Here is a 23,013-nt window from a genome sequence, read left to right as displayed (position 1 = left end):
GAGAATAGCAAAGGGCAGTAAAGCACAATTGCCTTTGCAGGGCATAGCACAGGGCTGTCCTTCTGTCTGTCCTTCCACGCCTGATGCTGGATGAGCCTTTTTACACCATTTTTATCAGGTAGGCACTGAAAAGGGCAGTGCCAAAGAACTTGCTGCCTTTTACAAATCCGTGTCCTGGTGAAAAGAGGTTTATTGAAATAAACCGTGTGGAGCAATCTGAAGCTGAAATCTATTTCCCTTCCTCTGTTTTCAAGCCTGTTGCTGGGAACTTTTCAAGATTTCTTCCCCAGAGATTTAAAGACTCTTCTCCTCATAACAGGTGCAGCCTAGGGGACAGCGGCGGCAATGCACGAATCCTCCTGGGAATAATTACGCTTCCTTTCCCCTTCCCCTGCTCTGTAGCATCTCTCTGGCAGCGCTTCTGCCAGGAGCTGTGCGCATACTTTAACTTTAATCCATTCAGTAGAGGGAGTCAGATGCTAAAATCTAAGCGTGTGCGCCAGCCCCTCCAGGATCAGGACTTTGTATTTGCATGCAGGAGCAGAAATACTTAATTCTTTGCTGCCCACTTAACCCGGATGGGTGTGTATGGGGGTGGCTTACTCTCAGCTGGGCTGTCTAAACTCTGCTGCAACAATAAAACCACAGCAGCAACAATAGCAATATAATTAACAAAGTCATCGTGCCAATGCTCTTCAACACTGCCTTGCGGGATCCGTCTCAGCGAGCGGGTTATCTTTCTCTACATCTGTGTAGTCCCTGGCCTCTCTGGTGGACATCATTTGGAGCAGTGCTGGCTGGCTTTTAGTCAGAGGAGCATTTATTTCCATTTTGTAATGAATTTTCCTCTCTTGTGTCCATGGAGATCTGGTACCGTAGCACTGCTTGTGGGCATTAGCTGCCACTTGTTTTCTAAGGAGGAAAGGGGGAACTGATCTAGGAAATGGTAGGGACGTGGTGCACAGAGGCATGTGAGGAGTTGTGCCTCCCAAACTTGGCGTGTCTCTTCAAAACCAGGGTGTTACACAAATACCCAATGTGAATTTGGTGTAAGGATCTCCTTAAATTAAAAAAACAAATGTGAACCCCACTGCCTCAGCATCTCAAAGGCTTTTTCTGAACAAAGCCTGGAGAACCTTGAGTGGCCGGGGTGGGAAGGCATGGGTCACAGCGGGTACCCTGGGTGACGGCCCATCCTCAGGAGCAGAGGGAGGGGATGGCAGGCAGTCCCCGGCCCCCTGCCCAGCTAAGGGAAGCCTCTGGAGAAGCAACTCAGGTGTTTGCTCTTTGGATTAGTCAGCCGGGAGGTGGGGGGTGAAGAGGGGAGCAGCGAAATCTTTTGCATGGTCCTTCTAGCCTCTTGGTGGAGAAGTGTAAGTCAGCTGCATGTGCTAAAATTATGTTTGTGGTCTTGAGAGGTCAGAGATGGTAGTGACTAGTACTTTGGGGGGGAACCAGACCCAAACTGGTGGCTGAAATTTCATCTATTTGACTTCTGTCTTATCTCAATTATTTTATTAGGAAGGTTTGAACAAAGAAACACCGTGGGATGTGAAAATCTGCTTTGAATGTTCATTCTGAGAGTGGTAACTGAGTTTTAAATATTTATGGCAGAACCTGGAGTTGTACTAGTGAATGCACTATAGTGTCTCCCCAGTGGTAAGCCCGGCCTGCTGGAGACCCTGCTCTGCAATTAGCCCCACTGCAGAGGAGAGGGGGAGAAGGAGAGGAAACCAAGTAGACTTTTGTGAAAACAATTTATTTGGCTGATTACTGAGGTTTTACTCCTCCACTGTCAGCGCCTTCAGTGTGGATCTGTAGGAGCTGGGGAGGAGAGGGCTGTTCTAACCACGACCAGCACCCGGATAACCTGCAGGTCTGCTTTCACACCACTTGCAACTGTTTGCCCCAGAACAACACTGGCTCTGCAGAAAGATGAGGCAATGAGGAGTGGAAAGACGCTTCTCTGCCCTTGCCATTTGTAGCCCTTGCTGCTTGCCATTACTGATCCCATGTGAGACACTAGGAGGTACATATGCATTTTTTTCTTTTACTGCTGATGTCAATAGGACTGTTTTCTCTGCAGGCAGCGCAGAAATGAGTCCGTGGTCCTGTGCTCTGTAGCAGACATAGACCTTGGTGCAATGAATGAAGGGGAGGCCTTATTCCCTAGCCCAGCCCTGGGTCTGCTATGGTAAGACAACCTGCCACGTGTACCTATTACTTACCTTAATGTGCACCAGTAATACAGCTCTGAGCCTCCAGCTGGGATTGAAGGGCTTCAAGGTTAAAGGCACCAGTTACTCGAGCCCGAGAACCTGCCTTGCATGGGGTCCTCCACAGCCCCAGTGCCTGGCGGAGGCAGCTCTGGCGGGTGCGCAGGTCGTGCGCTGCTCTGCAGCCGCACGGCGGGAGCCGCACTCAGGTGCGATTATCCCTCGCCCCGGGCCGACGGGCAGCACAAGCTGCGTTCTGAAACCGCACTGAGGAGCCCCCCGAGCGCCGCATCTTCCCTCCCCGCGCTGGCGGGGCCGGGCAGGGCCGGGGGTGCCCGCGGGTGGCGCGGGGACGAGCGGGGCGCCCCGAGCTGCCGCCTCTCCCCGCCCGGGGCGGTGGGGGCTCCCGGCCCGCCGCGCTCCCACTCGCCCGCCGCGGCCACGACGGAGCCTCGGCCGGCCCGGCCCGGGGTGGGGCGGGGCGGGGCGCACCAGGGTCCGGCGCGCCCCGCCGCCTCGGCCCCGCCTCGGCCCCGCACCCCGGCGGGGCGGGGGGGGGGGAACAGGGGGCGGCGCCGGCTGCCGGGGCGAGGGCGGCGGCGGGCGCGGGGCTGCCACCCCGCGGGCAGGCGCGGCGGCGGCGGATGGCGGCAAGGTCAGTGGGCGCCCCCTCCCCGCCGGCGGGGCTCCCCTCCCGGCCGGCGCCCTCGGGGGGCGGCGGGCCGATGCTCGCGCGCGGTAGACACGGCGGCGGGGGCGCCGTTCCCTCCTCCCCTTCCCGGCGGGGAGCGGGGAGCGGGGCCGGCGCGGATGCCCCCCGCCACGCCTCCCTCCGCCCGGGCGAGGGGGAGACGCGGGTTTCGTAAGCGCCTGCCCGGCCCGGCCCCGCCGCGCACGGCTCGCTGCGGGCAGAGCAGGGCTCCGCCGCTGCCGCCGCTTCCCGGCTCCGCCGCCCGGCGCTCCCCCCGCGGCGCCCGTCCCCCTGCGGGGAGGGCGAAGCCCGGCGCGATGCGAGGTCCAGGTGATCCGCCGAAACGTGCGCGGGGCCGCCCGCTCCCCGCCGCGTCTCGGGAGGGTGGCGGGGCGCGAAGGTTACTTTGAAACCCGGCGGGGTTGCGCCTGCATCGCATCGGCGCTGTTTGGAGCGGAGGAGGGTTGTCCTTGGGCGTCGTGAGCAAGTAGAGCCAGACAACTTACCGCCGGGGTTTTGGTGGGGGTCCTTTGTTTCTGTTGGGGGTTTGGTGTTGGCCTCTGCTTGGGTTTTTTGTTTTTGCTGTTAATTTCCCCTCCCTTCCTCACGCTGGCAGTTAGCGGAGAAGATACGCGGTGACTCGGGTGCTGTCATTAAGTGCTAGACGTCTCGCGGGGTTTTTAGAAAACGGCTTTAATTTTTCTAACCAGCCAAGAGGAGAGGCGTGAAGGCCCCTGCCCAGGTAGGATCCCCGCTCGGCAGAGTGGCAGCATTCAGCGGGTGTTCCGGCGTTAGGTGCAGGCTGCCGGCTGAGGTCGAGCTGCGAAAACGTGATTTACGAACCCCGCCGACATCCATCACCCGAGCGCTTTGTTCCGACATGCCGTCCGGTGGAGGGACTTCTTCGGAAGCAGCTCTCTGCCTCTTCTGAATTGTGGATACGCTTAAGATGTGTGCTCCAGGCTGTTAGCTGGGGAGGCATTAAGGGTGTGTGTTTGTGTAATAGGTGTCTAAAGAAAAAAAAAAAAAAAGAAAGCAAACAGGTTTTTGATAAGGTCCCATTAATTGAACTGTAAACGTAGTCATTCCCATGTCCTTGTCTCCTTGCTGAAACTCTCTTCCTCCTTCTCACCGATATGGTCCATGGTTGGTTTGTTTGTTTTTTTTATAGTATGTTTCATAGATCTTTTCTTTTGATACAGATTTGCTTACGTTTTGGGTCTGATTGAGGCCGTTGGAAAATATTTGTAACCTTCCAACTTATGATGTATATGAAGGTCCTGCTTTTAGCCTTTCTGTACCCAGGCTGGGGTCACAGGCCTTTTTGAAATGCCCACTGAAGTAATGCAGAGCTCATGGGATGATAATAATAGCAATTTAGGAAAAAACCTTCTGCTGGAAACGCTATTCTTGGCTATGTAACAGTGCGAGACTGGATTTCAGCTTCTTGTTAATTGCACAAAAGGGGAAAGGTAAAAGTAGCCCCAGCCGAGGACTACGGAGCTGGGACAGCCTTGTGCTGTTGCTGTCGGTGGCACTGCTGTGTCCGTGGCTCTCGGGAAGGGGCTCTGTGGAAAATTCCTGCTGCGCACACGCTTCTGTTGGCAGTATCATTAAAAAGCCCAAACCTCTGGTTCAAACCTGTAAGGTCTGTCAGAGGGTTTGGACAGCTTGCCAGGTATGTGAAAACAAATGAAAAAGGTGTTTGTTTTCTGCTGCTTGTCTGGGGGGAGGAAAGTTGGTTGGGACACACCTGATGGAAGTTTTATACACATGTTATGAAGTCTCCTTGGGAGCACTGGGCAGTGTTGTGGAATAGACAGATTAGAAATGCCAGCAGGACAATAAATATTATTTTGGCCTTAATACAGCATGTTTAAGTTATACCTGCAAATCCAGTAACTCAGAACGAGCTGCTCATCTAAAGGTATGCTATGGCTTAGCAGAGCACGCAGGGAACTGGCAGGTAGGTGCTTCTGGGCACTGGTCACTGTTCCCCAACTGACTCACTTGGGCCTCCAGCTTTGACAAAATCCCTGGGTATGTTTTTCTCGTATCTGTGCCTGGCTCCAGTTCAGGGTTCTCACCTTGACCCCTCAATGAACTGGAGCAGGAGCTCTATCAGCCATAGTCTGACGGAGGCTTCAGCACAGTTTTAACTTGAGTCATGCGTTTTGTCCCAGTGAAATTAAAGAGGGATACGCACAAGCAAGCTTGCATGCCAGGGCTGCCCCTCGTAACTTTTCCAGGGTGTGAACTGCACATCTTTTTTACTTGCATGGTGCTGAGAACAAATGGCCTATTGCGTTTGGGTTCAGTACGGAAGATCTGACCTTACTTGGGATCAATCCCTACAGAGTCGGAGCAGTGGTGCTTCTCTGCTGGAGTTTTATGGAGGATTAGTTTGCACTTAGGACCTGAAGTCTTTCTGGAAGCTAATGAAGCCCATACTCTTAAATGCTCAAGCCATCCTTTCGAGTAGAATTTAGTTTTCTAAGTCAGTGAAGTATTTTTTAGACTGTGACCCTAATCAGTTGATGGTGCCTGGAGGATACAGGTCTAGAGTGAGGTGTGTGACCTAGATGATGCCCTGATCAGTTGGCATGACTCTACCCAGTGATTTGTGGTTTTGACCACGTGGCTGTTGACTTTGGGACCTGGCCTAGGGCACCGGCCTTTTAAAAGGGTGGTCTTACATTGCCTTCTGTATACCTGTATTTATTTGTCAGTCAGTTCTGCAGCCTTTCCATGCATCAAGTGGCAGTTATTCAGGCAAGTAATTCTACTGGCTCGAGCACAGTTATTCAGCTGAGTAAATGGTGTGCAATCTGAGTTCAAGGCAGTAGATTTTGGGCGTGAGTGCTCTCTTTTTATGGAGAATGTGGGAAACTAATTCCCAGAGCCTGGGATCCTGGCATGCCTTAAATTCTCTCCTGTTCTTACGCTTTGGCTCTATCCGGTGGGTGGGTGGGTGGGTGGGCTGGAAGTGAGATGGGAGGCTGGACTTTCCTCCCCTTTACTGTAAGCAGCTCTTCCAGATAAATTCCACAGCTGTTTCTCAGTCTGTCCAGAGTTGCCTGCTTGCTTTGCCGATGCTATTTTCTACACAAATAGGTTTTCTGCTGCTGCGCTGGGCTCTGCGAAGGGAGCAGAGGAGCCCTTGGAACTGATGGAGCTCTGTAGCACAGTCTGTCAAACCGAGCGGCTTTTGGAGGAAACCCCCCAGCCCTCATCAGCGCAAGCTGACCGTGCAGCATCTCCCTGTGTTCTGGGCTGGCAAGGGCTCAGCAGTTGCTGGTCCAACCGCAGCAGAGTCGACCCCTGCCTCAAAGGCAGCCTCTGGGTGCCGCTGGCCAAGCGCCAGCAGTGTGTGGGCTGAGGGAGGCTGGGCATGGCCAGGAGAGAGATGCTGAAATCTCTGGGATGAGATCACCTCCAGGGCTGGGGCTTGTGAAGGAGAGAGGAGCCCCAGCAGCTTCCACACTTAGAGCTGAGTAATAGTCCTTCAGCCCTGACAAGGCATTTCACCCCTTTCAGATGCAAATGACTTTGCCCTCTCTGTCTTCCTGCTCCAGAAATTGCCCCTTCAGAGTAATCTTCAGATGTAAATGAGTTTATAATTTGCCCCCTCCTGCTCCAGATGCATAAAAGCTGGGCAGTTGCAGAGCTTGACTGCAGTGTGCGCTGTGCAGCTCACGCGCTTCATTGAGCAAGACGGCGTTTCCTGGGACGCCGTAGCAGAACGTGGAAACGCCACTGATCAAACGCACCATAGTTTTAATCTGGTTTTATTCTATTCTATTTTAACTTACTTTCCCCAGGAAACGAGTGCTGTCTGTCTCCTGCCCTTTGCATTTGGCCAATTTCAACCAGATTGCACCAATGGTTGGCAGTCTCGAAGATCATTCATTTCTCACTTGTTTTTGTTAAGATTAGTGGCTGGCTGAGAAATCTTTGAAGCAGTGCTCTCTCTGAAGAAAAGGAGACTGTTTTCAGCTATTCTCCATTCTGCCTGGTAGCAGCTGCCTGGCCAGGCACTGCATGTGTGGTGGTCAAACATGCAGCACCTTTGTAGCCCCTGGCCACCTTGCAAGGTGTGCGTGGTCTTCAGGGCTGGGGTGGGTGTGGGGTAACACTGGAAGGAGCTGCAGTGGCTGCAATGGAGGGGCAGGAGAGCAGAGGACATGTATCTCCAGCAGACAGGGCCGATTTGTTCTGCCTCCTCGCAGCGTGGCTACCTTTCTGTTTGCCAAGCTAAAGCCACTTGAGATTTAGGAAGGCTGGCAGGCTGACAGCCATAGCATGGAGCCTGCTTTCCTTGACCTCCAGGACACCTTGGGCTGAACGGAGGTGGGCATCAGAGCAGGGGGGAACGTACATCCTGGACAGGACTTAAGCAGAGGGGTGTGTGCGTGTGCAGACTGCACATGGGCAATGGCAGCGTGATTATCTGGGTGTTCACTGGTGTCATCCTGTTGAATTCAATGGTAATTTGACAGTGATGAAAAGATGACATTCAACGCTGTATGGTTCTCCCAAAATAGCTTCTGTGAATGCATATGGTCTCTGATTCCCACGCAGCCCCCTCCCCACAGTTACTTCAGGCAGGTGTGTACTTGGGCTGATGCAGTTCTGTTAGATGTCAGGGACATGATTCTGTGTTGCTGAGCACCCTGGGGTAGGTGCAGCTGGTCTGGCATGGGTGTCTTGGGTGGTCTGCCTTGGAAATCTTGACAAAACTGTACTAGGAGAAGCAGTCTTACTCTCACCCAGGCTGTGCCTGTGCTAGACAGCTTTTCAGTATAGCTGTGCTGGGTGTGGCGGGCACATTTCTTCCAGACCTGGACTGAAGGAAAAGACAGGCATCTGTTCAGACAGTGGCATAAGAAATAGGAGTGTCAGGGTGTCAAGAAGCCTGTGGTATGCACATGCAATTCCTCAGCCAGTGCATGTTTTGCTACCCTCTCTGTTGCTGCTGATCTTCAGACTATATACGCCTGTTGTCCTGGGGCCTAGAGCGTGGCTCTTAAGAGATCACCAGTATCACTATCTAACATCAAAATACTAAGTGTCACCCTAGAGGGCCTAGTTCAATCTCAAACACCCGTATGCCACTCCTTTTCAGACAGCCTGTGATGCGTTTAAGATCAGATGTATCTGTTAAGTTGAGATGAAGGGAGGAACTGTGTAGCTGGCTCCCCATCATGGGTTACAGAGGATGTGGAGCACCAAGCCATGCCAACAGGGCAAAGGGGGACCCTGTGCCCTCTCGCCCCACACAAACTCTGCCTGCCCGAGATGGGGCTGGACACCTCTGGCATCCGAGCATAAGTCTCTACACTATTAGAGATGTGGCACTTAGTGAAGGAGAACATCTCTTGCTTTCCTTCCTTTCCCCTCCACAGGCACCAAATCGTACCACTGGCAGCGTGGCATGGTAGATGACTGCGGCAGCTAAGAACAGGCTCTTGGGCTCTGACCAGACATCCCGTGCAGGTACCTCCTCTGACTGTGCCGGGAACCTGAGCTTCAGTGTGAGAAATCCTGAAATGGTCAGTCGTGGCGTAAAACGTTGCTGCTGTAACATTTCTGCTGTTAACTGTATCCTGCTAACTATATACATTTAGTGAGGTGTAGTGCTTTCTCTGTTAGGTTTTAAACCAAACTGAGCGAGTTGCATGCCCAGAGGGAAGGATTGCAGTGCTTCCACCACCACGATGGACTTTTCCACGGTGGAGCTTTTCCACAAGATGTGCACTGGAGAGAGCTGGTGTGGCCTGAGTGCCTGGGACACTGCAGGCTCTGACTGGCTGCACCTCAGGGACTTGATAGCTCTGGGTTTTGCAGGCTCTGCTCTCTGAGGATGGGGAAAGATGGAAGCGAATCTTGCGTTGTTAGGAACAAAAGAGCGTGTAAAGCTTGTGGTAGTAGCTGCCAGCACCCGCCAGACAAGGTAAAAATACTACTTAAAAGAAAGGGGGTGGGTGTGTTTACGAATGGAGGCATACAAAGACAAAGAAGACTTTTTAAAAAGCATGAAGCCTACATAGTGAGCATGCTGTCAGACACACAGCCTCTTGCCAGCTAATATCATCTGCAAATAAAACAAGTTAGGTTGTTGCTATTGCAGCTGCTTTCCCTCATGAAGCAGGGTGAGCCAGACTCGTCTGACTCTGAGAAAAGCATTGGCAATTTGCCTGAAGTCCGAGGCGCACAGGGTAATTTACTTAAAAAACCCGATATAACAATTATCACCCAGGATGAACACATAAAACCATAACGTTTGCTTGCATTTGTATTTTCTATGACACACTCTCAGAAGTTGCTCGTTGGCTGCATTCACCAGCAAACACAGCCTGGACGTGATCGGCTTCTTCCTTGACCTGCAGTTATCAGCAATAATTACACTTAAACAAGTTTTAATGTGGGAGGTAGGAGGGATTCAGCTGCTTGGGCAGAAGGCGGCTGTCATTGGGGTCATTTGGGATCCAGGCCTTGGGCGCTTTCCTTCTGACCTTGGGCAAAGCACATCAGCTGCTCACTGCCTCTGCTCTTTAAATCTGATCCGTTATGATTCGTTTCAGAGCAATTCATTGATATTGGTCTTGGTTTCCTCATCTGAAACAACCCCAAGATCCCCAAATGTTTGTGCATGGAGATGAAGTTTAAATATAAGGTCTCCCTCTCTCCTCCCTGCTCTTTACCTCGGATAAAGGTGGAAGAAAAAGAACCATTCACAGCTGTCTGCCGGAGGCATCAATCACGCTGGGAGCAGAGTCTGCCAGTTATTCCACACGTTATTAATGATGAAAAGATATAAACATATGAGCTCATAATTATGTTGCATTTAAATTACTTACAAAATAATGATATTAGGAGAACAATGGTCTTACAAAATCAGGCGGACAAAAGCAAGGAAGTGCCAGGACTAACTTTGCATACCTCTCCTTTGCCATCTGCATTATGATACAATCTTTAATTCTATAATTGCATCATTTTTTCCCTTTCACAGAGTCCCTCTTTCAGTGGATAGGTAATTACTGCATAATTCGTTTTCTCTTCCCCACATTTACTTTCTACATGTGTCTCCACATCTATTTATTTTGCACCCCACCCAAACCTTGAACTAAGCAGCGCTGCTAATTCCTTCCTGGGGGCTTCGTAGGCGGGAAAGTTCTTATTCTTGCAACATCTCAGGTACAGGTACTGTCTTAGTTTTCATAGCTGAGGAATGGAGGCCAAGAGCAAAGTTCAAATGATTGAAACGCCTTCAATTTTGGCTGCCTCGGAGAGATATTTAGGGATGATTTTATTTTTCACTCACCCCAGAATACCTGGCATGATGTAGCAGTTCACCTGCTGGAAGCACAAGGATGATGGAACTCAGCTGTAAGTCTCGGAACTCTTGCAGATTAGCCCTAGATGTCTTGGTTTTGCAGAGGGTGGGGACTGCCCTGTTTAGGGGTCACCTGAAGAACTGGTTTCAGGGATTTGCTGAGCATCTTACAAAGACTGTGGAGCCGAGAAAAAGGTGATTCCTGCCTGCAGGTGGTGCATCCAACTTCCTCAAGCAAAGTGGTTGTCTCTTTTACCTCCTTCCTGCATTGCCTTGTTCGCTAATCTTCCTGACCTCCACTGAGTGAGGCAGGGTTTGAGAGACAGCCATCGCTTTTATCACACAACCCTGTCTTTCTCCCAAAGCAGTTGATTTCCAGGGTTCAGATGATTTGTGATTGTTGAATTGGAGACAGAATCAGGGCAGATGTATACAGGAGCTGGGTGAAGGTTGTATGGGCAGTCTTCATTATGATACTTCCTTAATTTTGGAGTGCTCAAGTTTGCAGTTTTTGTGTTAAAAATTTAACATAGCTGGGTTTAAATGTAATTTTATAACCCTACGAAGGGAAAAGGGGGAGATAAATAAAAATTAGTCCTGTCACATGAATCTGCGGTGACCTGGGTCATCCAGAGGGCGTAGACCTTTGGGCTGTAGCATTAATTTCTAACCCATGAGATAATGGCCTGCTTAAGAGCACTGTCTGGTTGTGAATGGTGGTAGTTGCCAGAGTGGGGTGACATGCTCAGCAGGTCATCTGCTGCTGTGTTGGGGGCTTTTCCAGCCCACAGCCAGGATACTCTCAGAACCCATTTAAGGGTGGGGTGGGCAGAGCTCTGGTGCTTCCTGAGTCTTCTTTCACTTGGCCTGTCTGTCCTGCTCTTCCCTCTGTGGCAGCCTGGTTTCCCATCCCCTTAAACTTACCCTCCCCAGTTCCCCCTCCTTCCTGCTGTTCCTGCGCATCCCAAACAAATGCCACCTGCTTCTCCCCTTGCTTTCTGGTACCACTGCTCTAGCCTGTACCCATCTTTTGTTACTACTGGTGCCACCTATAATTTTCCAGAGGTCCCAGATCTAGATACCCTGGTAGGGTTGTGTGCAATCTTGATTCCAGTTTAGATCTGTAATTTTTGCTTGTTCAAACTGCAGATAAAGGCCAGCCCCATACCTTTGAATGAAGCATTTTAGGGGATCAATCCTTACTTTTAGTCCAGAGTCATTACTGTGGGCATCCTCTGAGATCAGATCAGGCTAAACGGCTGCTTTAGGCCAACTCTATAAAAATAGTTTACATCTAAAGAATATGCTGCATTCTGCCCTGTTTCTCAGTGTTCCATTGTATGCAGTCTTGCTTGATCCCACCCACCTTCTACAATTAAGCCTAGGTGGGCGTGCCATTTCATGGGGTTGAATATGAGATTGAAATTACATCAGTTCATGGAAGAGTGAGGAAGACTGGCCACTCAGGCTTTTTTGTTTTCTGGGAATGAATAGAACCATGCTAGCGCAAGCAATATTGTGTAGGTTCTAGAGGCTGGGCTTCCAGCTGAAATGCTAGTTGGTGCAACTCAGTCGCTTCCCAGAGAAGTGATGTCTGTAGTCCCAGCAAGCCATTAGATGCTTTTGGCCTGCCTGTCTTCTGACCAATTTACCGTGAGTTTCTTCCTACAGCTTTTTTCAGAGGCGGGGAGGGCAGTTAGTATAAACCTCACACTGCAGTAGCAGAGGACAAAGCAGAAATTTCTGATTATGTTCAAATGAGCATAGCAATTGGCTTTCTTTACATACTTTGGGCTTTTTTGTTTCATTAAACTAGATGAGGAATGATACCAGCAAAGAAAACACATTTGCCAACAAAATCTGGTCTTGGAACAGACCAGGCTGACCTGCAATGAAACAGTCGGGATGAGAATGATTTTAAAAGTCAGACTTGTGTTCTTGGGAGTTTGTGATATAAATCATGGCCATGATAGATATAAACCACGTCAAACTAGATTCATAAAATAATGACAGAACAGAGTGTCTTAAAAAGTTTCGGATGACTCAATGGATTGTACACCTTTACAAAATAATTAATAAGCCAGATGCTGAAAACTGGCACCAACCAATTCTCCCTGCATTACCACTGTGTGCGAGTAAATCCAAGAGCTAGTATTTGAGTACTCAACTTCATGTATTCAAAAAGGAAAGATTACTTGAGGGCATGGGACTGGTTTTCAGTTCTGGTCTGAAGGTACTTGAGGGCCAAGGATGTTGTCTCGTCTGAAAGGTAACTGGGAGAAATGGCTTGTATCAATGGAGAGATGTATACATCTTTCAGAAGGGCAAAAAAAGGTTTTGTGAATAAAAAAAAAAAATCGTACATCAGTGGCCCAGCCACCTGCAGCCTGGAAGATGGCGGTGAGCCTGCATGCCTAGGATTTGGTCTGAGTTTGGGTAGGCTTCAGTTAATCCCTGACACAACCTTGTTCTCTGTATTGCGTGTGTGCATTTTTCTTTTGAGGTAAGCGTGTTTGGGCAGATCTTCAGGCACCGTAAGTTGCTGTAGCTCCCCTCGGAAAGAAGCGGCTCCTCAGTAGGGTGGCCCCCATGCTGGGTGTACCCCACTAGCCTCTCTCCACCCCTGGCTTGCCTCCTCCTCTCCTCTTCCTCACAGCATCTGTGGTCGGATGCTGAGAGGCAGGGACAGGGCTTTGAAAAAGCTGGCTCAGCAGAGGAGGTGGAGAGCCAGCTGATGCCAGTATTAATATTCTTTCAAAATTGATGGATGAGATGATTATAAAATTGCAGAGGGAAGTGAAACTTAACGGAATCCATGTTTTAATTGCATTCAGGATTTTTTTCAGCAGCCAGCTTCTGAGGTGCAGGACAGATCAAGCATTTTTGTGAGAATGTTGATGTAGACTGCACAATGTATTGTTTTTAAAGAAAGAAAAAGAAAAGGCTTGGGCCAGCCTGTTTTCCACACTCTGGTGCTCTCAGTCTTCTTCAGTTGTACCACGTGGTAGCATGCTGCGTCTAGACAGTAAATCAGATCTGAAATACTGTCCTGATGCAGCTAGAGAAAAGAGTATTGCAAGCACCTGTGGTGTTGAGGTGCCCAAGCCTGCGAGGGGTACCTAGGTGCTGGACCTGTAATTCCCCCTGTGTGCCCTTCATCCCTGCAGTGAGGAGTGAAGATGCTGGAGCCGTTCGGGTTGTGGTGACCAGCAGTGTGGGTCCGTGTTACCTCCATGCTGCATGCCAGCCTTCTGACACTGACGCTTGCTTGCCTCTAATCTGGGGAAGATCCTTTTTCAGCTGATGAAGCCCCCCTCCTCAGTCTGCGAGTAGCACTCCTAAATGGATGGCCTGCCTTACAATGGAAGGGTTCTTGCACTTCGTTTTATACCCTCCCTCTCTCCCTTTCTCTCTTCCCTCCCTCCTTCCTTCCTTCTCATTTTCCTTGCTATTACTCTTGTCACTGCTAGGAGGAACGCCTTCCTGGTCCCAGGGAGCGTCTGCGCTGAACGTCAGGCGCAGACAGGCATTGATTCATGAGCAGCGATGGAGGCTGCACATATGCTGCACCCATCGGGGATGCTTCTGCCCTGGTTGGGTCCATGGCTGGGCTGTTGTCACTGGTACAGCTCCCTTTGCCTCATGGGTCTGGCTTTTGAACCCCACAGTATACAGAGAAGGTCCAGCAAGTATGCAGTGAAGTGTGCTTGTAGGCTCTTCATGAAACAGCGGTTCGTTTTTTATTTGATGCCTTTGCCAAATGTCATTCAATAATTTTGGTAGACTGGCTTGCATGACTAGAGTGTCTTTGTGCCATACTTTGTGCAGTCCTGATAGCCAACTGTGGTCAAATGCTTCCCTCTAAGCAGAAGTAGTATATTTAGGTGGTGTGCAAAGAAAAGGGGAAGGCTATGACAGCAGGAAAATAATGGTTGTGATTTTAGGCATAATGGATGTTGGTGAACTGGAGGCAGCTAACTTCCAATGAGTGCTATCTTGAAAATAAGGCCCAGATGTTTGCGTGCTGCATGAGGTTTTCTCATGGACAGGTGTTTTCCTTGAGTATGCTTCACCCAGGATTGGATCAAAACACTCTCCATCCAGTTTTGTTTTTCTTCAGGCTTTAACAAAACCAGTTTTCTTTTGTAGTATTTTTCCCTAGCCTTTCTTTCCTCTGGGACTGAGAACTTCTGTCCACAGCCTCCTTAACCCAAACATAATGTGCCCTAATTGTGCATATTTTGAAAAAGTACATGTGTAGGTGATTTACCTAAGAGGAGAAAGCATCAGCCTTTTCTCTTGCCTCCTCCTGCTTTCTCCAAGTCAAAAGCTGAGAAGGAGACCCCTTTCAAGATGTTCCTGTTCAGGAGTGGGCTGTTAATTAAAGTCCCAGTGTTATGAAGTCCTGGCATCTTCAGCACATGAGCCTTCTGCTCCCATCAGGTGCAGGTGAAGTTGCATAAGAGGAGGTATGCTCAGGGGCTTGGAGGGCTGCTCTCTTTCTAAAAGTGAGTAATTTGGGGTGGAAACGGTCTGAGAGCTTTAGCATGCCTGTTGTCTCCAGCTCTCTCATACCTTCAGAAGGATTTCTGGGATCTGATCAGGCGGTAAGGAGCTCCCACCTTTTCCTCTGCTTATCTCCCTGGGGCAGCAGCTGCAAGCCGAGTGGTGAGGTTTAGAAATTAGTTTTTCTTGCTGTGTTTCCTGCTCTGGTGTTGGCTGGTATTTTAATGGCTTCAAGCTAATGTTAGAGAGGGTAGCACACTAAAGAGCCGGACTGCTGTGAGAGAAGTTTCTTCCATTCTCAAAGCTGGTGTCCTTGCAGGTGGTAAAACGGGCTTGTGAGATGTGGTTGCAATCCCTGTGAGTTGCAGGGGTGCCTTAGCTGAGCAGGCAGTAAGTAATGAATGTGAGCAGCAGATCACGATGGCCTTCTGACATCCTTAAAGGACCCGAAATCTTTGCGGTGTTTACTCTGAAAATATTCTCTCTGCCTTTCCAGAAGTGCACTATTTACACATGCGCAAATGTTGAGATTTTGCAGTGGACGTGCTTGTGTTTTTTGTGCTTTGGGCGCAGCTGGTAATGCTGATAGGAGGATTTCTATTGTATAAACACTTGCTGCTTAAAAGATAGAAATTTGCTGAGAGCGGCACTGGAAACCCAGCAATTCTCCCTTCAGTGAGGAAGGGAACTGCCAGCGGCTGAGCTGGGCTCAGCAATGCACGCGTGCATGCGTGGTCCCAGCAGGACCAGGTATGCTGAAGCGCTGGCATTGTTGTTTGGAATGTTTAAATTCCTTAAGTTTTTTTTCCTAGCAATACTTTCCAAATATAATTATTTAAAAGTAAACCTGAATTATGCTATTTTGCAGATGCTTGGGAGCCTGTTCTCTTCCTTCTGCCACAGCAGATCTGTTATCATCAGTGACTACAGCTACAGGTTGCTTGTCCAGCTATAGCTTGTCTTCACTTTTGCGGGATCAAGGCCTGTTCAGTACTTTTTGACCTAATTCTCACAGGATTTTCTTCTGCTTGCTGCACTGTTCTGTATGCCATTTTCCCTCTAAATGTTATGAGAACTGGCAGCATGGGCCTGATGCCAAGGGTAAGGGGCTAATTACAGATACATTTCTTTTTATTTTGGAAGCGCTTGCCATCCACGCTTCGCTGGCAGGGTGGTAATGATGTTTCATAGAAGGATACCTTTCTCATCATTTGATTTCAAAGTGCTCTAACACAGTCCATCAACAGCCCCGGGCAGGGCAGGCAACACACAGGGCCAGGGTCCATCCAGCAGCAGGAGATGGGGACAGAGACGGGGCTGGGGACATGGCTACAAGCATAAGCCTGAGGTCCATCCAGGGACAGGGCTGGAGAACAGCACTGCTGTGGCATCCCTGGAACAGGGAGTGATGGCCCTGGGAGGACTAAAACGAGGTCCTTTTTCTATTTTTTAAGTGCCAGTCCAGTGGTGTAGCCATTCTGCTGTGTTGCTTATTCAGCGTTTCATTTTAGGAGGCCTGAAGGTATGTTGCTGTAGCCGAACAACGCCTCCTCCGTGAGATCCCCGCATTTGCCGTCTCTGGCTGTTTCGTGTGTGCTGATCTAGGGACAGAAGTGCTCGTGAGCCGTTACTGTAGCTGAGGGGTCGCTTAGGCTCCCGATCTGTGGCTGTGCTCAGCAGGCTGCTGCCCGCTGCCGCGAAGCGTGACGTACGTGGCATTGCCACGCCGAGGTTATTTCGGAGGGACGTGACAGCTTTTGCACCCAGGGCTGTGCAACCTAAGGGCACATTGTTAAGCCAGAGAGACACTTGATGAGAGGCCAAGATGGTTATTTGCATTACTGATGAGATGATTAGTAGATGGTGTTTGCGGTTCTCATTAGAGACCTGTGGAAGATTGGGATCAAACAGAAAGGATTTGTGTGTGTGCGTAATTCATGAGGCCTGCTTCTCAAACCTCCATTAATACTCTTATTTGTTGCCTTCCACATTGGCAGTGGGGAAGGGAAGCTGGAAAATGCTAATTGTGTTGTGTGCTCTCAAATGGAAACAAAGGCGGCCATTGCACGCTTTCCACCGAGGCTTGGGTGCTCCTCGGTGCTGGTGTCAGGGTGGATCAGCAGCGTACTGCAGGGCCAATGTAGGATGAGTGCAGAGGGACTGATTTTCATACCCCCTGAACGTCAGTTTAGAAGTGATGATGGGCTTCCTTTGTATAGAAATACCCTTATTTTTACAGGTGAAATCAAAGGGCTGGGCATTTTGGTCCAAAACTATTTGTTCTTGGTATTTGTCACATGTTCAGCTGACTGAATTAGTTCAAATGGAAAATGCCTTTTCCAAAATGTCAAAAACTTACACGAAAAAATGTATTTTACCCATTTTTTTCATTTAAAAGAAAAATACAAAAACACTCCTCTTGTCTGCTCCCTTCTCTTGCCCTCTTTCTTCTATGTTTCTCTTAGTGGCAAAATGAGAAAAGTAGAAGGTTGAAGAAAAAGTTTTTTATGGACACTCATACATGTATGTATGGAGGAAAAAACAAAATATATGGATATTTTTTACTCACCAAAAACAGGCTAATGAAGATCAGTGATTTATGAAAATTTACTTTTATGAAAAAGATGCATTTACCAGCTTGCAGTAGCTTTGCAAGTTATTCCACCTTGTATTCTGGTGGTACGTAACTGTGGGCTTGAGTCTCCACTTTCTAACTACAGCAGAGTTGTATTGCTTTAAAACTAGTCTAGGGCACTGGATAGCCACGCCCAATTATTTTTCTGTTAGTTCATTAGCTTTTTTGTTTTAATGTTAGTTAGTGCCACAGGTGGTGGCAACTCCTAGCTCTGAAGTGTGCCGTGCACTTCTTTGGGTGGCCTGGCCTGCCTGCATCACAGTTCAGGAGCCTCTCTTCTCCGTTTTGTTCATGACACATGGCTCTGAGAAAAAGCCAACGACTGCTTTCAGAGGGTCTGAAATCACTGGTGTGGTACGCTGCATAGTCTTGAGATGTATCAGCTTCTCCCTTTTGCAAATCAAATCAAAGAGGGTAACATGCAGATCCTGTTTTAGTTCAGCATGGCTTGCTTATGCAGTGGAGAGGATGCGAGAAACGTATGCAGTTATCTAGGTGGATGAAACCATCTTTGAATGTTGCAGTAATGTCACACTTGACAGAAATGCTGAGCTTCTGTGTTGAATAAATGTGTCTCTTCCAAGAGAGGAAAATCCTTGACAGTACCTTTAAAAGCTATTGGGAAATTGTGGGTTAAATAACTGCCTCTCTTGATTACATTAACATTTTATTTTCTGTTCTTGCCACTTTTCCGATTTTGCCACTGATGTGCAGGCAAGAATTAAAAAAAAATAGGTGAGAGAAGGGAGCAGTTAGTTTGTTTGGGGTTTTGTTTGTTTTACTTCTTTAGTGTACCTTTCTTGCCTGAACCTGATTCCTGGCAGTGCTTTGTGACCCTCCGTGAATCCCATCAGTGCTTTCCATTCGGAGCCTCCTGAGCGGGCAGAAACCTACAAGCCAGAGCACTGAAAGCCCTGAACTGCCCACAATGAACAGCATCTTGCATCAGCTCTTCATCTTTTCTCCTATATTGGTGAACGTAGGGGGAATTGTTTAAACAAGCTGAGCTTTACTGCAAAAGCAAAAAAAAGAAACCCACCAAACCTTCAACGTTTGGAGATGATTACAAAGAGGATTGAGCACTACTAGTCCTCAGGACACTTCCACATTCATTGCTGGTCTTATTTTAATACATTTTTAAAGTTTTTGAAGATCAGCTTCATCTGAAAAGAGTACTGTGATTTGGTTGTGGTGCATGTGGGAAGTGGGGGGTTATTCTTGTGTGTCAGGCTACGTGCGTTTAGACTCTCTGAAGAGTGAAAACTGGGAGTCACCTAGGCATTAGCTGAAGAAGAAAACAGCTTAGGCCACTGCAAAAAAGCATAAGCAGAAGAAATACAAGTTGCAGTTCTTTAGTACTACATAAAAGGAAACTGCTAAACATGTTTCCTTGGTAAGCAAACCAGTTTGTGGACTGTATTGTATTACTTTTTTTGTAAATGTCCCCATTTCATCAGCTCCTGTTCTATGATAGATTGCTGGCATCTTACCTTCTGCAACCAAAAAGCTAGAAGAAAGGTTTGTAGGAGTAGCATTTTTCAGGAAATTGCTTGGAATCTCAAACTGCTTATTAGGTTTCTTTGAATTATCGGGTGTTGTATTGGGTACCTGGTATTTTGTTTCAGAAGTACATAATGTAAATAAATTTGATTAGAATAGTGCTCATACACTTTCCGTCAGTCTTCTGGCTGGATTTTCTAGCTTGGTAAAGCACAAAACTCCAGGTATTGGCAAACTCTCCTCCTGTGAATGCCATTCCTGTGAATGCCATTCCTGTGAAAAGCTGATGCAAAATAGTTCTGTTCTAGCAAAGGGAAAGACTAGTAGGTGTGCTGCACCTCCCAAATCCATATAGGTCTGTGTGCCGCTTTGAGATGCATGCACGTGATTTAGTATCCCTGCATCACGTTTCAAGAGTCGCAATTGTATGGCCCGCTTACAGATCTCACAGGAAGGCAAACGTAGCATCCACCTGCCCTTACTTGTTAAGAAAGGGTGCTTGCCATCTGGGAGGCACAAACACCATCTTGCAACACTTGTTGTCCCCAGGAGAGCTGGTGCAAATCAGGAAGAGCTAGAGAAGCAGGTTCCTGCAGTCCACACGTCGTTGGCTTCATAGGTCTTAAGAGCGTGGTGGATGTTTGGAATGAAAATAGATGGCGCAATGCAAGAAATGATTAACTCCACTGCATTTATTTTTATAGTGAAATTGCATTTTCACATCTCCATGAGAGATACTTTAATGGTGTATAAACCTAGCAAGGCTTTTCTTTTTGTGGCCATAGTGACTTTGGCACAGATGTGATGAAACTAGCTACTCGCTTGATGAAAACACGCTGAGCTAGTAATACTGCAGTTTTGCATCCTCTCTAAGGAAATTTGGCAATGCAGCTATTGTGGATGGAGGTCGTATGTCTTCACACTCCAGATTGACATTGCTGTGCAGGAAAATATACGTCGGACAGGCATAGCTTTAGCAAAGTTAAGTGACTGTGATTTCAGAGTGAAACACAGGATTAATAACTACCTAGAAAGTAGAGTATTATTCGATGGAAATTTGTTTTCACTTTTTAGTGACTCAGGAATGTGAACACTTAAGATTTGAGTCATGTTTTTTAAAGGTGTTTTAACAGGACTTTCAAAGTTATGGGTACATTTCATTGCATTCAAATTAATATGCATGTAAAAGCTTGAGAGCACTAAGTCTGTTTGTGCTTGTGAATTGGGGAGTTAGTGGCTTGGCCACCTGCATTTTGTGTTTGCATGCAAAATAATTTGCATTAGCAGTACAGCATTCCGCGTGTGTATAGCATGTGTTATAACTAATCTGCACACAAACAAAGTAGGTCTTGGAAAACGTTACTGTAGGAGGCCATGTAGGTAAGACTGGATACCTGCTGGAGGCCGGTAGATCGTTTCTTAGCTTAAAAACAGAAGGGGAAGAAAAAGACAGCAGAGCGGGTGGGGGTTATCTGGTTATTGTAGTTAGGATCCAGTCCGCTTCAAACAATGTAGCATGCTGTTGATGTTAGAGAATTATGCAGGGCTCTGTTTCAACTGGTCTCCAAAATGACTCAGTGTAAGAACTGACGGTGAGGTCATGTGGATCTTTTTTTAAAGGACCTGTTGGACTAATTAGGCTATGTTATGTGGCTTAGTATTAGTTAAGCATGCCCAGAGTTACTGGTAAGAGTTCAACCTTTACTTTTCTGCTGGAAGCAACTTCCCTTCAAGATTCAGAGATGTACAGCAGTTGTCATTAGAGATCGTAACATATTAAACCCCAAAGCACTGTAGAAATTATGGGGGAAGGGAAGAGCTGCAGAAAGTAGGAGGGGAATTAATTGTATGATGAAGGCCATGCTGAACAAGCGGACGGCTTAACAGTGTCTCAGGGAGAAGACTGGTTGTATCAGTGTTTAGTAATTACTTTCACTGAGTGTGTGCATGTGCACATAATATCTATATAAAAATCAGTGGCTGCTGTGATTATGTATAAAGGCTTATTATGTAATTGTTTGAACAAAACAACAGAGAAAGCAAGACTTCCAGACTCTCATTTCTTTTGCTCATTACAAACACTAAGTTCCTCTCTCTCCACCTCCGGGCACTCCAAACATTGCTCGCACCTTATCTGTACTCGCCCTTGCTTCCTGCTCTTTCTCTGGCCCTATCCACCGTTTCCTCCTGTTCCTGTCCTGGCCTCCAGCTCCCGTAGTGAGTCTGGTGTCTTTTCTCTTGCTGCTTTCTGCATCCTTTCCATACCTTCCCTAATCTTCAGTAACACAGTCCACCCTAACAGATGTAAATCAGGTAGATTTTTAGTTTCCCCTTGATTTCTGTAGCATATGTAAGTTAGAAAGAACTTTTTTTTTTTTTTTTAAATTAAAAAAAAGGTCTTTGTCCAGTGTTCATTTCCAGATACTGTAAATGACGGGTGGAGACCTTAGAAAAAGAGTATTTCTGCAAGGAAACTCTTTAAGTATAAATCTTGCCAAACTTTACATGGCTGAAAAAAATCTTCATCTCTTGACCCATAATTCGAGAGGGGTAATTTCACTGAGGTTCAGACTCTCAGGTTTTATATTGTAGAAAGTTTGTGTCCACTAAGGAAAAGCCTTCCTCCCTCATGTACTGTTGACTGATTAAAGTCCAGAGGCAAAATTCAAATCTGAAAGTGTGAGGTTGTGTGCCTGTGGGAGGGCTCTGTCTGTCAAAACCAGGTCTCTGTACTGCCAAACCATGGGGTGATATGATCAGATTAGCCAGGACATGCAGTGGGGTGGTTTTAGTGATTTTTTTGCCGATTGTAAGAAGACAGAGGACTACCTGACTGGTCACAAAGTCTGCTGGGCAAATGCATTTAACCAGCGAAAAGAGTTTGAAGCAATGCTGTGTTGCATGCTTTGTGGTATCTATGAATGGGTGTTGGGTGCCTCAAGACCAGCTTTGCTTTCGTGTGATATGATGGCTGCCTGTGTGGCATCATAAAGTCTGTCCCAGCATAACATTCAGCTAGGTGTTCTTCCTCCAGGACAAGACTGGCTTGTTTTTCTGGTTGGGTTTTAATCTAGAAAAAGTAACCCCCGTCATCAGTGAGCCACTGGGTGGGTACAACGTGCATGTCATACACGACATGTCCCAAGAGCATGGCATGCCCTGCTTAGCAGTGGTAGCCAGTGTTGAGTCCAGAGCAGTTCTTTTCCTTTGAGCTGTGTTTGGTGTTGGCACAGCCTAAGCTAAACTTAAACCTCCTGAATACCTGCTTAGCTAACTTCTTGTTCTTTGGCACTGTTCAGTCTTCCCAGTTCAGGCAAACATCACTTCATTCCCCCTCTCCAAAGGCTGTTGTTACCGCTGCCTGTTTCGGTTTTTTTTTCACCAGGACTAACAACTCTCAGTGGCACCTCCAGTAATGTTTCATTGCCATGCAAAAGGAGGAAAGCACTTTGTCAGCAGCCTACTTCAGGCAGAGAAATTTATATCTCCGAGAAGCATATGTACAGAACAGCAATTACTCAGATCATCAATACTTATACAGCAGATAATAGTCATCATGGACAAGATGAATATTGTCACAACGGCAATAGCTGCTGGAAGGGGGATGCAAAATATAATTGTTAGGTTTCTTTAAACAGGATAATTATTTAACTTTCAAGTGATTGGTGAAAATACCTTACAGTCTGAATTAAATATTCAGTGGGAGATCACCTGCTTCTAGAAAGTAAAGGAAATGCCTCTCCTGTCTACCCTCATGTCACACAGAGAAAGCTGCCTGGGATGTTGTCCTTTACATGTGGCTTTTGCTGAAGGCAATGCTGGTGCCAGTCGCTGAACAAGGAATCATGAAAAAAGAACAAAAAAAAATATAATCAAGCAGCTTGTTTTGAAAATGAGTTTTTGTTACGTCCGCTGTGGACAGGCACATGTTTGTGGATGAGGTGGAGGCACGGTTGCACATGCTTTGCTTTTAAAAGCTGTACCCAGTGTCCTGTGGGAGGCAGCCACCCTTAGGGCAGGTTTTTTACCAGGGCTTTCCAGCATCCTGCTTGCCCGCTGAAGCGACACCAGTTGCCTTAGTGGTGCCTGGCTGGACAGGCAGCCCAGCGAGTCCCCGTCCCAGGTCCCA

The sequence above is a fragment of the Gavia stellata genome, chromosome 3, assembly GCF_030936135.1.
Source record: "Gavia stellata isolate bGavSte3 chromosome 3, bGavSte3.hap2, whole genome shotgun sequence".
Classification (NCBI taxonomy): domain Eukaryota; kingdom Metazoa; phylum Chordata; class Aves; order Gaviiformes; family Gaviidae; genus Gavia; species Gavia stellata.
This window is presented reverse-complemented; position numbering follows the sequence as displayed.